The sequence below is a fragment of the Schistocerca nitens genome, chromosome 2 (genome assembly GCF_023898315.1).
Source record: "Schistocerca nitens isolate TAMUIC-IGC-003100 chromosome 2, iqSchNite1.1, whole genome shotgun sequence".
Lineage (NCBI taxonomy): Eukaryota > Metazoa > Arthropoda > Insecta > Orthoptera > Acrididae > Schistocerca > Schistocerca nitens.
Genome location: NC_064615.1, coordinates 955,564,100 through 955,577,233, shown reverse-complemented (window position 1 = coordinate 955,577,233; position 13,134 = coordinate 955,564,100). Strand labels below are relative to the sequence as shown.

The following is a 13,134-nucleotide window of genomic DNA, read 5'->3' as shown; positions in this document are numbered from 1 at the left end:
GAAATACTTCAACTGATTGACGAAAGAGGGCAGTACAGACGTGTTAGGAAAAATCAGGAATACAGAAATACAAGTCACTTACGAATAAAATAAATAGCAAAAGCAGAGAAGATAAGGCGAAATGACTAGATGAAAAATGTGAAGAAATGGAAAAAGAAATGCGTGTAGGAAGGAGTGGCTCAGAATACAGGAAAGAGAAAAAAACCTTAGGTCAAATTAAAAACAAGGGTGTTAACTTTAAGAATGCAATGGGAATTCCTCTGTTAAATGCAGAGGAGAGAGCATATATGTGGAAAGAGTACACTGAAGACCTCTATGATGGGTACAGTTTGTCGATAACGTGATGGAGGAAGAGTTATAAGAGATACGGGATCCAGTATTAGAATACGAAATGGGAAGAGCTCTGGATGACTTTAGACCAAATAAAGCAGAGGGAATACATAAATTCAAAGATAGCAAGAGCTGACAGGTAGTGAAATCATCGCACAATTAGCTAAGCAGATGATGCATCCAAAGAGCTAACAAGAATAAGAAACATAAGAATGGAAAATAAAACTGAGGATCCATCAGACGAACATCATATTAACTTTAGGCACGGTAAAGGAACCTGAGACGCAGTTATGACGTTACGTTGGACAATAGAAGTAAGACTGAAGAAAAATCAAAGCACGTTCATATGATTTGGGGATCTGGAAAAAGAGTTAGACAGTGTGCAATATGGTGCAAGGTGTTCGAAATTCTGAGAAAAATAGGGGCAAGTTACAGGTTGAGAGGAGTATATGTACAGGAACAAAGAGGGAAGAACGAAGTGCTCGGACTGAAAAGGGTGTAAGAGATGTGGCCTCTTACCCCTACTGTTCAGTCTATACAACAAAGAATCAATGACGAAAAAACAAAAAAAAAAAAAAATGTTTGAGAGTGGGATTAAAATTCAAGGTGAAAAGATATCAGTGATAAGATTCGCTGTTGGCACTGCTACCCACGGTGACAGCAAAGAAGAATTACAGGATCTTTTAAATGGAATGCACAGACTGATGGGTACAGAATATGGATTGAGAGCAAGTCGAAGGAAGACGAAAGTAATTAGAAGTAACAGAAATGAAGACAGGAAGAAATTTGATATCAGAATTGGGGATCACGAGGTAGGTGAAGTTAAGGAATTCTACAACCCAGGCAGCATAATGATCCATGATGGACGAAGCAAGGAGGACATAAAGAGCACAATAGCACTGAAAAAACTGGCATTGCTGGCCAAGAAAAGTCTACCAGTAAAAGCTCGGGTTTTCATTTGAGGAAGAAACTTCTGAGAATTTATGTTTTAAGCCCAATAGTGTATGGTTGCGAAACATGGACTGTGGGAAAACCGGAACAGAAAGTAGAAGCATTTGAAATGTGGTGCTATAGAAGAACATCGAAAATTAGGTTGACTGATAAGGTAAGGAATGAGGAAGTTCTTCGATAAAGTTGAACATATGAAAAATACTGTCAAGAAGAAGGGCAATATGATAGAAGATCTATTAAGACATCAGTGAATATCTTCCTTGATACTAGAGAGAGTTGTAGAGGGTAATAACTGTAGAGGAGGACGGAGATCGAAATACATCCAAATAATTGAAAACATAGGATGCAAATGTTGCTCTGATATGGAGAGGTTGGCACAGGAGGGGAACGTCAAAACAATAAAAAAATTACCCTTCCTGACGTCACTACTCTTATCGGAATGATTTGTGTACCCCATGTCTACATAGGAGACTGAACCTCATGTTGAAGTATGAGAACCTCTCTAAATATGTACATAACTTGTACCTGAGCGGGAGCAGGGTACCAGATCGGTATGTACCTAGTTGGGTGCGGAAAACCGCCTAAATCGGGCAGGTCAGTTCACCAGGCCTAGTCATTAATCTGCGAGGCGGATTCGATCCGGGATAGGCTGCTCTCCACGAATCCCCGAAGCAGCACGTTACCACACTCGAATATCCGACATACGTACATACGTACAAATGAAATATACCGTATTACAAAAAATGCTTGCAGGCCTTTACTCAAAAGATCTGAAATAAAAGATTTTGGACGTGGAGGAGGACACACTTCTATTCAAGAAGGATAAACAAATAGAATATTCCATCGGTTGTTTGCAGCTGAATCAAAGAATTTAACAGGGATTTGTACATCTGATATTGTTAATTTGGGGAAGGTTTTTGATTGAGTTTACTGGAGTATCTTCGTGAAGACATTGAAAAAAATTTGTGCAGTCTGGAAAGGTAGAAGACTAAGGAACTGAACACAAAACAAAAAATGATACCAAGGATTGGCGAGGGGGAAAGAGATGGTAGGAGTACTGGAAGAGGTGATACACAAGGGTACTGTTGGTCGTCAACGATAATCATTATTAATGCTGAGAACTTGGAAGGTGAAGCATTAACAAAAACAAGAGGCATAACAATACGAAGATGGTGAAATTTGTAAATGATCAAGCAGTATTGGCAAATTTACAATGAAAACTACATTTTTCTGTGGAAATGGCTGTTAAAGTGAAATGAAATATAACAAAAATCAAAACTGTCACTGTCTTCCAACAAGGAGATTTCGCGAAGGCATCGTTGGATGAAAGTCGTAAGAACTAATAAAATCTGTCTGGTAGACAGAAAATTTGGGGATCGGAAACTGAAGCTGTAAATCTGTCTTACACAGGTTCCCATTAGATGCTCACCGCTTTTCTCTTGTCCGCTGTGCAAGGTATTCGAAGAACGGCGGATTTGTTTGAGCTGGCAAGTTGCCGCTGAGTATTACGGCCAGGCTCTATCTGCGCTAAAACTAAAACAGGAAACACGAGAGCCACCTCCAGACATGCTACAAACAAAAACCAGTTACATCACTCAAGTCGGAATAAAGAGGCGAATTTGTTAAGATTATTACTTTATGCAAAGTAAATATTAACCAAGTTTTTAAAGTACCTTAGGGGAATGCAGTCGGGTGACATTGTGGAAATATCGGCGGTTGTCGGTGACGTCACCCGGTTGCATTCCCACAAGTTACCTGAACATTATATACGCCGGGAGAAATTCCGTTCTCAGATTAAGAAAGTTATAGACGTTCATTTATAAATTCTTTATAAAAGATAACAAAAGCTACAGACATGCTATATATGTGAACGACACACATTGTATGGGTCTTGACGCCAAACCACATTGCTGCAGCTTATTGTTAAAGAGACCCACCAATTGTTATAAATAAATTATTTAATATCTCAAAAAATAGTGCCAAAGAAAAATTAATCCTTGGATACACTATAGAAAAGCAACGGCACGAATGAATTGTCCTGTTATTCCAATTTGTTTCTTAACGAAAATTTAGTGAGCTAATGTTTGGAAGACGACCATCTGAGTAGCGTAGTGTGACATTGGCAAGCTGAATAACGACATGAGCTTTATTATCTTGTTGGCGTTCTGTTGTATAAAGTAAAGTCGGTCATTCTGCGACGTTTAGTGTGTAGTAATCTAATATCAATATGAAAATTGTCTTAAGGCGTATACAATATTTATTTGAAACATGTAAATATTGTAAAACATGTAATCATAATGGTGTTCTAGTCCCATGACGTTCACTTGACTTCAGTGTTTCTTCACGTGATTGCGTTTTTTTTTTTTAAATATGGCTGCATTGCCAGTGATTTCGGTTCACAGGCCAAAACCTTTGTCTAAGATTCGTTATTGCCTGCGAATGCTGTGTTAAGTCATCTAGTTGACCTCTTACCGCTTTACTGTGTTTAAATATCAGCTTGTATAAGGCCAGTCTTTGTGACTGATCGCAATAAATTGATTTTGTACTTGAGTCTTCTGGTTTGGCTACATAAGTATTCTGAGCGATCATTCCTTTAATACCTCCTTTACTTATTAATCCTTTCGTTTACTTACGCTTTTATAAAGTTTTCAGTGATTGTCTGCTAAATACGCATTATGACAAATCGATGCTGCTATAAGAGCCTAAAACAACAGAGCATGGCTAAACCCTTAATTGACATTATCGTATATTCGTCCTCCGGTGGTTAGGTGGAAACAAATTGATGCCAATTGGCTATTAACTTCACATCATTCTAACAGTTACCAAACCCCTGTCAAGCTGCACTCTGTCCTGTCTTCATCCTAAATTTTCTTGTAGCTTTCTCTGTTTCCTTTATTATCTCATCCTGCAGTTCACGCGTTTGTTCTTCCTCTTCTGTTTTTCCTAGAAATCTTTGTTAAAATGGCTCTTCGTGGTGGCAATTTCTGCAGAAAAAAAGGCCCAGCTGAATGATATAGTCTTATCATTCCCATTAGTTTTCTTTCCTCTCCTGTTTTTATGTCTGCATTCTAGTCAAGTGACATTAATCAGTAATTGCAAAATCGAGGCGAGTTTACAAAATACTTCACAGTATGAGAAAACCTATCAGTGCGATATTGTGACCCCTTTCGCGTGGATGCACACACTGATTCGAGTGAAAGTAGTATCATAATTCGCTGTATCGCCTCAGTCTATCTTGTCTTTGATATCCTGGATACTGGAAGTGCGACGGAGGTAGCCGCACACGTGTTCTCTCGGGGACAGATCTGGGCTTGATGGCCGTGGGAGTAGCACAGTTTCACGCTGACAGTTCATAAAAGACATGTGGTATTTGTGAACGAGTGTTACCCAGTCCAAATAATGTCGCATGACAGGCAACGCCTGAGGACGCAGGGTATTCGTGACCTATTGCTGTGCTCTCGATCACTACCACAGGTCACTGACGATGGCTCTCTACACCATGACTCCAGTAGTAACATCGCTGTGTCTCTCCAAAACACTGGTGGAAAGGGACTTCTCCTCAGATCGCCGCAGTGCTCGCATGCGATGGTCATCCGGAGAAGTACAGAACGGCGATTCATCGTTCAGCACAATGCAAAGTCATTCATCAGCGATCCATCCTTCCCGGTTACGGCTCCACTTCAAACTGAACGGTTTCTGTTGAAGTGTTAATGGCAGCCTAGGCACTGAACGGTAATTCACTAGACCACCTGCTACTAGTCTCCGTCCAAAGGTAAGGGACTGCAGGAGACCCATTAGCTCTTTCACAAATGTGATGAGATTGCGATATGCTTAATTTATAAAACGGTGACGCTTCCTTGTGGTGATCAGACGTGGTCACCCGGACCCCTGACGACGAGGGCACTTGCTCAAACTCTTTCGAGCAGCCCAACATTCGACCAGTGTCTCATCCGAATGCACTATAAACCTACTTATTTTACGGTTTGGCCAACCAGCCAAATGGATCCATAGCAAGACTCCTTTCAAACTTTGTCAGCTGGTGATAACCCTGTGTGACACGAGTATGTGGCACTTCAGTGTCCTTCACAGTGATCACTAAACAACTGATGATCATGCCCCTTATATGCCGTAACAAAATTAAACACCAACACTGATGCATTCTGATGGCCTTTATGCCTGTCACAGGGAGTTGAAACCCCAATTATTTACATACCCGCCCATAGTTTCTACGTGTACCATGTTACATTGTCATCGAACAGTATCTTCTGGGAGCTTCACTTTCTCTGTCAGCTAGTGTATTCATAACCACTGAGTGTTACTGTAGTCATTGACAGCCTACATTACACTTGTCCGTCCTCTGATGGAATATTTCTGCGCGGTATGCGATCCTTACCAGGTGGGAATGACGGTTGACATCGAAAAAGTGCAAAGAAGGGCAGCTCGTTTCATGTTATCGCGCAATAGGTGTGAGAGTGTCACCGATATGATACGCGAGTTGGGGTGACAGTCACTGAAACAAAGGCTTTTTTCTTTGCGGCGAGATCTACTTACCAAATTTCCATCACGAAGTTTCTCTTCCGAATGCGAAAATATTTTGTTGACACCCACCTACGTAGGGAGAAATGATCATCATAACAAAATAAGAGAAATCAGAGCTCGAACGGAAAGATTTAGAAGTTCCTTTTTCGCACGCGCCATTGAAGAGTGGAATGGTAGAGAAGTAGTATGAAAATGGTTCCTTGAACCCTCTGCCAGGCACTTAAGTGAGAATTGGAGAGTAACCATGTAGATGTAGATATAGACTAGGTGGATTTTTTTGTGTTTTACATAGTGCAATGTATTTGTGGAGTCCGCTTGAGATACATAACTAAGTTTCCTGACGCAATACAGAAATGAAATGCTCTTGACGATGACACCATTATAATCGAAACTCACATACAAAAGCAGTGATGTGTAATAGAAAGAAATTCATTTGATGGGAATGCGATCATCCAGTTGCGCAGTGGACGGAAACAGAGGGACTGAAGCAAATACTTGGTTTTATTTCTGGATTACCTAAGCGCTCCTTTATGGATGAAATATTTGGGCAACTTTCTAGGTACCATTACTACAGAAACAGACCCCTAAAATTTTGGCTATGGATAAATAACATCTGTAGGAGCATCTTCCTCAACGGTTGTTTACGTAGTGCTTCAAATATATGAATCAATAGAAAATTTAAATCTCTGAAGCAAATGAAGTTTCGTCGTAGCACGCACGTAGGCGAGATTCTAGATTTGCTTAGAGGCAGCACACGATCTGTAATAGCTGTCTCGGTTGCTCGTCTTAAAGCAACACAGTGAGCGCGTTACCTATTCGTATTATTGGAAGACGCCAGAGCTCTTTGCTTAAGTTGTCCTGAAATTAATCACCGTTCTACAATGTGCCAACTTCAGTGAAACCATAGAGTTGTAAAGAACACCTGAGCGTGTAAGTAATAGAGAAATCCGTAAAGGTGAACCAGCTTCAATACAACCGAACGATGAAAGTCACTACGCAGCGCGTAAAAGTGATGAACTCACGTTAATTTGGTTCTCTATCTCAGTATCGATCGAACGCACGTCATTCTGAGAGAGCCAGGTCTCTGCATACCGAGTGACAGACACAACATCAGTGTTCTTGATATTTCATAAACGGCTGACGACAACTAAATGAGTTTTATTACACGTGATCTCATACAAGTGTGTCGGTGTTTCTCAACATCTTCAACATGTTTAACTTTTTATCTAGAAAATTATTATACCAGTTCGGTTCATCTGACTCAAGTGTACTAAGTATTCTTTACCAACAATCGATCATGTTGTGAAATTAGCAGCATAACAATATCGTGTGTGTGTTCTCAGTGTACAAATGGAAGAGAAATTTGATATATCTGGGACCGATGCATATGGAAAGGATCCAGCTTCACCTCCCGTGCCATTTGAGCACACTAATGTCGCGCCGGATGTATGCTATATGGGTACACTTCTTCCTTACATTTTCACTTCTAGCAAATGCATGTGTCATTCCAATGATTCTGCAAACACATCCGGCGGAAGATTATGATTCACCCAACCCGGAAGATATTATGGTCAGAAAAAGTGGAGAGTCATTACACAACCAGTTAGAAGCCAAATGCATCCTAACTGCTCAGCACAATATTACTCAAAAGGATCTGTAGAACATGATCCGTAACGCTGATTTTTGAGTGAATAAAGGTAAAACGACCAGAGGGGCAGTCCTGGCGCTATGCTTTATAATGGGCTCATAAATTACGGAAAACCAAGACACTTTCGTAGGTTTCGACGCCCTAAAAGAAGTGTTCGACGCTGGAAAATATACATGGTATAGCGAAAGAAAGAAAACAAAAAACAGGATGTACAAGAGACAAGAGAGAAAAATATCAGTGGAAGACGAACAGATAGGTGCTTTCGTAAAAGGGTACAAGACATGTATCCCGTCTTTCTCCTTAACGGTCCAACCTATGTTTCGAAGAAGCAATGAAGGAAATAAAAGGGAAAAGTTAACAAGTGGAATAAAATCTCAGGTGAAAAGGTGTCAGTGAGAAGATGTGCTGATGATATCGCTATCCTTTGTGAATGTGGGGAAATATTACAAGACCAGCTGAAAGTGAAGTACAGTCCACCGAGCACAGAATACGGATTGAGAGTAAGCTAAAAAATGATTAAAATATAGAGGACTAGTTGATTTGAGACGAACCAGTCGTTACCATTGGGAACCAAGCAGTAAACGAGTGAAGTAATTCTGCTACTTTGGAAGCAAAACAACGCAAGCCGGATGAAGTAAAGAGGATATAAGAAGCAGATTATCACACCAAACGACAACTTTTCTCGTCAGTGAAGACTGCTGCCCTTTATTTGAGCAAGAAATATATGACAATTTACTTCCGAAGTACAGCATAGTGTGGACTGACTCATTACCGGTTGGAAAAACCACAAACCTTCGTGTCTGAAGCATACCTCTAGAAACGTGTGCCTGAAATTAGTGGACTGACAAAAAAATGCCGTTCTCCGCAGAATCATTGAAAAATATTAACTAAGTAATGGGACAAGATGATGATACAACATGTGTTCAGATACCAGACAACCAGAGAAAAAGACGCTATTATCTGAGCACGAAAAGGCAAAAAAGCTCCTATCTATTAAAAGGCTCTGGCTGAAAAGTGGTTATCAGCTACATCATTCTACCTTCCTCGGCACCCATAAAATATTTCCCAAACATTTTTGTATTCAAACATACTCGCGGTCTCCCACTCCCACTACCTCCCCTAACACCCATTAACACCCACTAGCCCATCGCTGTAGGTCTCTCATACCCATCCACTCCCACTTACTCATTCTCACTCACTTGCTCAGCCCAACTCATTGCCAGTATTCCTTTCTCACTGTTCTTTGTCTCGCAGCCACAGTCTCCTTCGTTCTGTCCTACTACTGCTGTCTCCTTTCACTGTCGCTGTCTCCTTGCTCCATCTTACTGCTACTGTCTCTTCGTTCCTTCCCACTGCTCCTCTGTCTTTTTACTATCACTGTGTCTTCCTCGTCGTAATTGTTACAAACTGTGCCTGTCGTTATTACTGGCTCTCACCCGCTTCCACCGTCTTCTTCTCTTTACTCCTCTGCCACTGGCACTGTTTCCTTCAGTCTTTTATTAGCACTGTTCTGTCACTGTCAATTATGTTCCACTGCCACTGCGTCCCCTTCTTTCCCTCACACTGCCATTCTCCTCTTCGCTGTTTCTATACCACATTCACTCCGTACTATCTTTCAGTATCTATTACCTCTCTGGCTCTTTCCCTGTACCGCTATCTCCTTCTCAGTGTAAAAAGCTGCGAATACGTTCGCACGTCAAAACTGTTGGGAAAACTTTTGAATATGCTGAGGAAGATAGCATGAGGCAGCGGGTACCCCAGTCAGAGTATTTTAATAAGAAGGAACATATTGGCCCATTTTATGCTCCATTAGGTCTATTTTTCGCTGGTTTTAATCTTTTACTTGCTACACCAAGGCATGTCACTCATAAAAAAAGGAAGCCATGCGTCAGCAAAATTGTGATAGTTAAGTGAAATTAAAATAACATCAATCTCTCTCATTTTTCACCTTAGACAGGATTTTATACACACGAAATTTTTGCATGTGTTTCGGCACTCTTCTGTTGATAACGAAGACACTTTATAGCATCTTTCTCCGTGCAACGTCACTTGCTTTTTGGGTATTTCTTGATAACTTATAAAGAGTTTTGAAAACGGGAAGATGACAATTATAGATAAATGCCTAGATACTAACTTTAACATTTGAGCAGATTTTTGAGGTTATTTATCATTTAGATTTTGTCTAGGTGTGGTAACTTTGAAGCTCCGTATTCTGGAAACGGATACAGATACCAAGAAAATTTTCAAGGCTGTGTGAGATCGAAATCTTTTTGTGCATAGCCGTCTTAAAATCCGCGGCTCGGTTTTGTAATCCAAAAACCATATTTTACGGGTTTTCTGAAGAGCCGTACATCAACTAAATTGTGCCTCCATAAGCCGCTTGAAGTGCACCGTAGACCACACCTAATGCAAATTGAACGACCGGTTTGCTCCGTTTGCCTAATCTGGAGGAAGTATGTAGTATTCAGATAGCACTGTAGGATAGTTACAGCAAGACGATCCTCCTCTTTCGTATACAAATGGCCCTTAGTTCAAAGACTACCGAAAAAACTTGACTCTGCCTTTCTATCATCAACAGAACCCGATGTATGAGGCCCGGAAAAATCTCTTTTCAATGAGTGGCGTTTTCAGACTGCTATCGTATGGGTACTGGTACTAGAAGGAGCGTTAGAGGACAAATACTGTAGGGTAAAAAACAAATTGGAATTATATTCCACATACATAAGGACGTTGGGTGCAAATGCTTCTGTAGCATGAAGCTGCCACAAGGAGAGAAAACTTTGACACCAAAGTGAAGCCAATCAAAAGATAGATAAAAAGTGCTTCTATCTTTATGTGCTGTCCAGCATCGTTACAAAAAGACACGCATATGTTTAAAAAATTCCCGTAGGTATAAGAAAAGCAAATGGCCCTCCCGCATAACAACTTCGTCGATTCGGGGAGGCGCGTCTTCACGGATTGAGTCCGCACGGCAGCTTAACTAGGGTCGGCGTGCCGACCAACCTGGTTGCGATTTTTAGGCGGTTTCCTACTTACGACTAGGTGAATACCGGGCAGGCACTCACTTTCGGTCTCAGTTACACGGTCCACAAATACTTCGAAAACGTCCACACAGTTTGGCGTGCTATAGCACTAGATGCAGACATAAGGGATACGCAAGCTCCGTCCCAGGGGGAAAAGTTGGCGACAGAAAGGGCACCCAGCCAATCCATGTCATGAACACTGCCAAATTGACAGTAACATTCCGACCCTTTGAAGGAATGGGACGAGGCCATAAACAATAGGGAGTATAGGAAAAGCGAAGAAAACTAGCCATGACACTCGCCCCTTTTTGATATTATCACTGCTTTACCGAGCAAGATGGGTCGCTCCGTTTGTACACGGAACAGGGTACAAATCCTTTTGCAACTCAGCTGGGGAGGTTACTTTGTTGACACCATGGGGGTGTTGAACATTAGTGACAAATTGATACTGTCTATCTAGCTGGTATTCGAATCACGGTTACATGCGTTAAATGTAAACAGCTGCGTATGTTCTAATGAACAGAGAAATGTCTAATCGAGGACTACTTCTTTTCTCGCTTATGGTGTCTCCGCCACTGGTGTCAAATAGGAGAATTTGTGAGAAGCTGTTCCAGCGGCATGCATTTGATTTTTGGTAATGTGCAAGTAGTCGGTGACCAGTACTACATATTCAGTCATTTCGACATCAGCCTTCCTTCTCGCTTGTCACTTGCCAAAGATCGTGGTTCACATGTTGAGTCATTCATGAATTATCGGTGTCCAAGTCCAACATATTTTTGTTTGCTCTACGAAGTACACCAAAATGCGGGGCAGAGGGCATTTGTGGTTTGACCTGATTTCTTCCAATTCTATTCGCAAATGAAACGTGGGAGGAATACTTATATCTACCCTTTGTGCGAGTTGATATTTAATTTTTATCTTCACGTCCGGTACAGAAACGGTACGATACATGAAAGGCCAACTACGGAGGTAACTTGACAACTTATTACACTTTGTTTTTAACCTTCTTCTTCTGCTCTTTTGGAGCCATTTCTTCATGGTAGTGGGACAGAATGAAGAAGATGATTAGGATGATAGGAATACCCACCCTTTTTCCAATGGCGCAACTGGGTTAACTCTGGCATCCAGGGAGAACGAATTTGAGAATCCTCCCACGCTTTCCCCCAATCCCCGACCCCTACTCTGCTGTTTCTTTCTATAATCCTCATTGCTACTCCGTCTGTTTATTTGTTTACAGAGGTGAACACAAACTTAGAATTAAATGAAATTTACACAGTTTCTTTCTTTAATTCCAGTAAATAATCACAAACAAATTGTGAGACTATTCTTCATTATTTCTCTGAATAAAAACAGAGAAAGCCTCTTATCGTAATATGATTAAGACATAAGATTAAGACAAAGTGGCATCACGTAAGTTGTAAACAGAGTTGGCTTCGTTGTATTAGGATAATGCGAACGTTCTTCTGTTTCTTTTTCTATTTTTTTTTCAGACCTGAAGATAGTCGTTATGGACCGCAATCAATAGTCGAAAGACAATTTGCTTGTGATCATTGACTTCTTCATAACTATCTTTATTCTCCACTATTTCGCAGTTTTTTGGAGTTAGTTTATTATTATTATTTACAATACGACATGGAACAACACAGATCAGAGTCTCAATGCTTTCAGCAACAACACAATTCGTCCTAGTTTCGTTGCCGATTAATTCAAAGCCGTAACAAAGTAACAAACATACTTAAAATATACTGTCGACATTTTCGTTGCGTTGGCGTAACGGGAGTGGCTCCATCTAGTAGGCGGGAACAAGAAAAGAGTGTCTCCGTACTAGCGAAAGATAAATCTTAAGGAGCTGTCTAGTTTTCTACAGTGCTGAAGATTACTTTTAATATATCTTCGAGCTTCCCAACTTAGTGCCTTCCAATGCTTTCCCTACTTCTTTTCCTACTTCTTTGTCTCCCCTCTCGCTCTCTATCTCTCTTCCTTATGTATTTTGACCTTGCTCACTTTTTTCGCTAAACTGGAAACAGCGCCCAGGTCACATATCCTGCTCCCGTATTCTAATTACGCCATGTCTACGTCATCTGAAATGTGGGTCCAACGAAACTGGTATGTCATGCTCTGGCTGAATGTTTGCTTTCAACGTACCTCTCTGCGAAGAAGGTAGCAGGACATCAGATGGTTGATCGGCAAACGTGACAAAAGTGTGGAATGAAGCGTATTCGCGAGATCTCAAAAACCGTCCTGGGGTTTTAACGTCCCGGCAGACGATATACACGTAGGAAGTGACTGTCTTAGGAGAAAGCTCCGTCACTCAGTTGCTCGGCGGCGCCGAGAGCAACGTGCACGCTCTCTGGCGTGCTGACGTCGTGCGTAGCGTGCGCGTGGTGCGCTGCGCGGCGCGGCGCGTGTCGGCTGTGCGTGCGCTCGGCGGGGCGTCGCGCCGTGGACTGGCCCCGGCACGGCTGCGGCCGCGCGGCTGCGTGCGCATCGCCGTCGCCGAAGACGCGCGAGCCCGGCCGAGCCGCTGTCGCTACTTGTTCTCTGGTGACGTCACACCGTGGGCGTCGTTCAACAAGTGCTACACACCGAAAGAGCACAATTCGTCACTCCCACCGTTTAGCCAGGACCAGCATTCTATACCCA

At 41.7% G+C, this 13,134-nt stretch overlaps 1 long non-coding RNA gene across 1 annotated transcript in view; it reads right to left on the bottom strand.

Moving 5' to 3' along the window:
* Positions 1-12,849, bottom strand: part of LOC126234731 (uncharacterized) — a 1,127,504-nt gene extending 1,114,655 nt beyond the window's left edge. The window contains exon 1 of the long non-coding RNA XR_007544767.1: positions 12,637-12,849. This is a non-coding gene — a long non-coding RNA (uncharacterized LOC126234731). The remainder of the gene's footprint in view (positions 1-12,636) is intronic.
* Between the last annotated feature and the right edge of the window lie 285 nt (positions 12,850-13,134).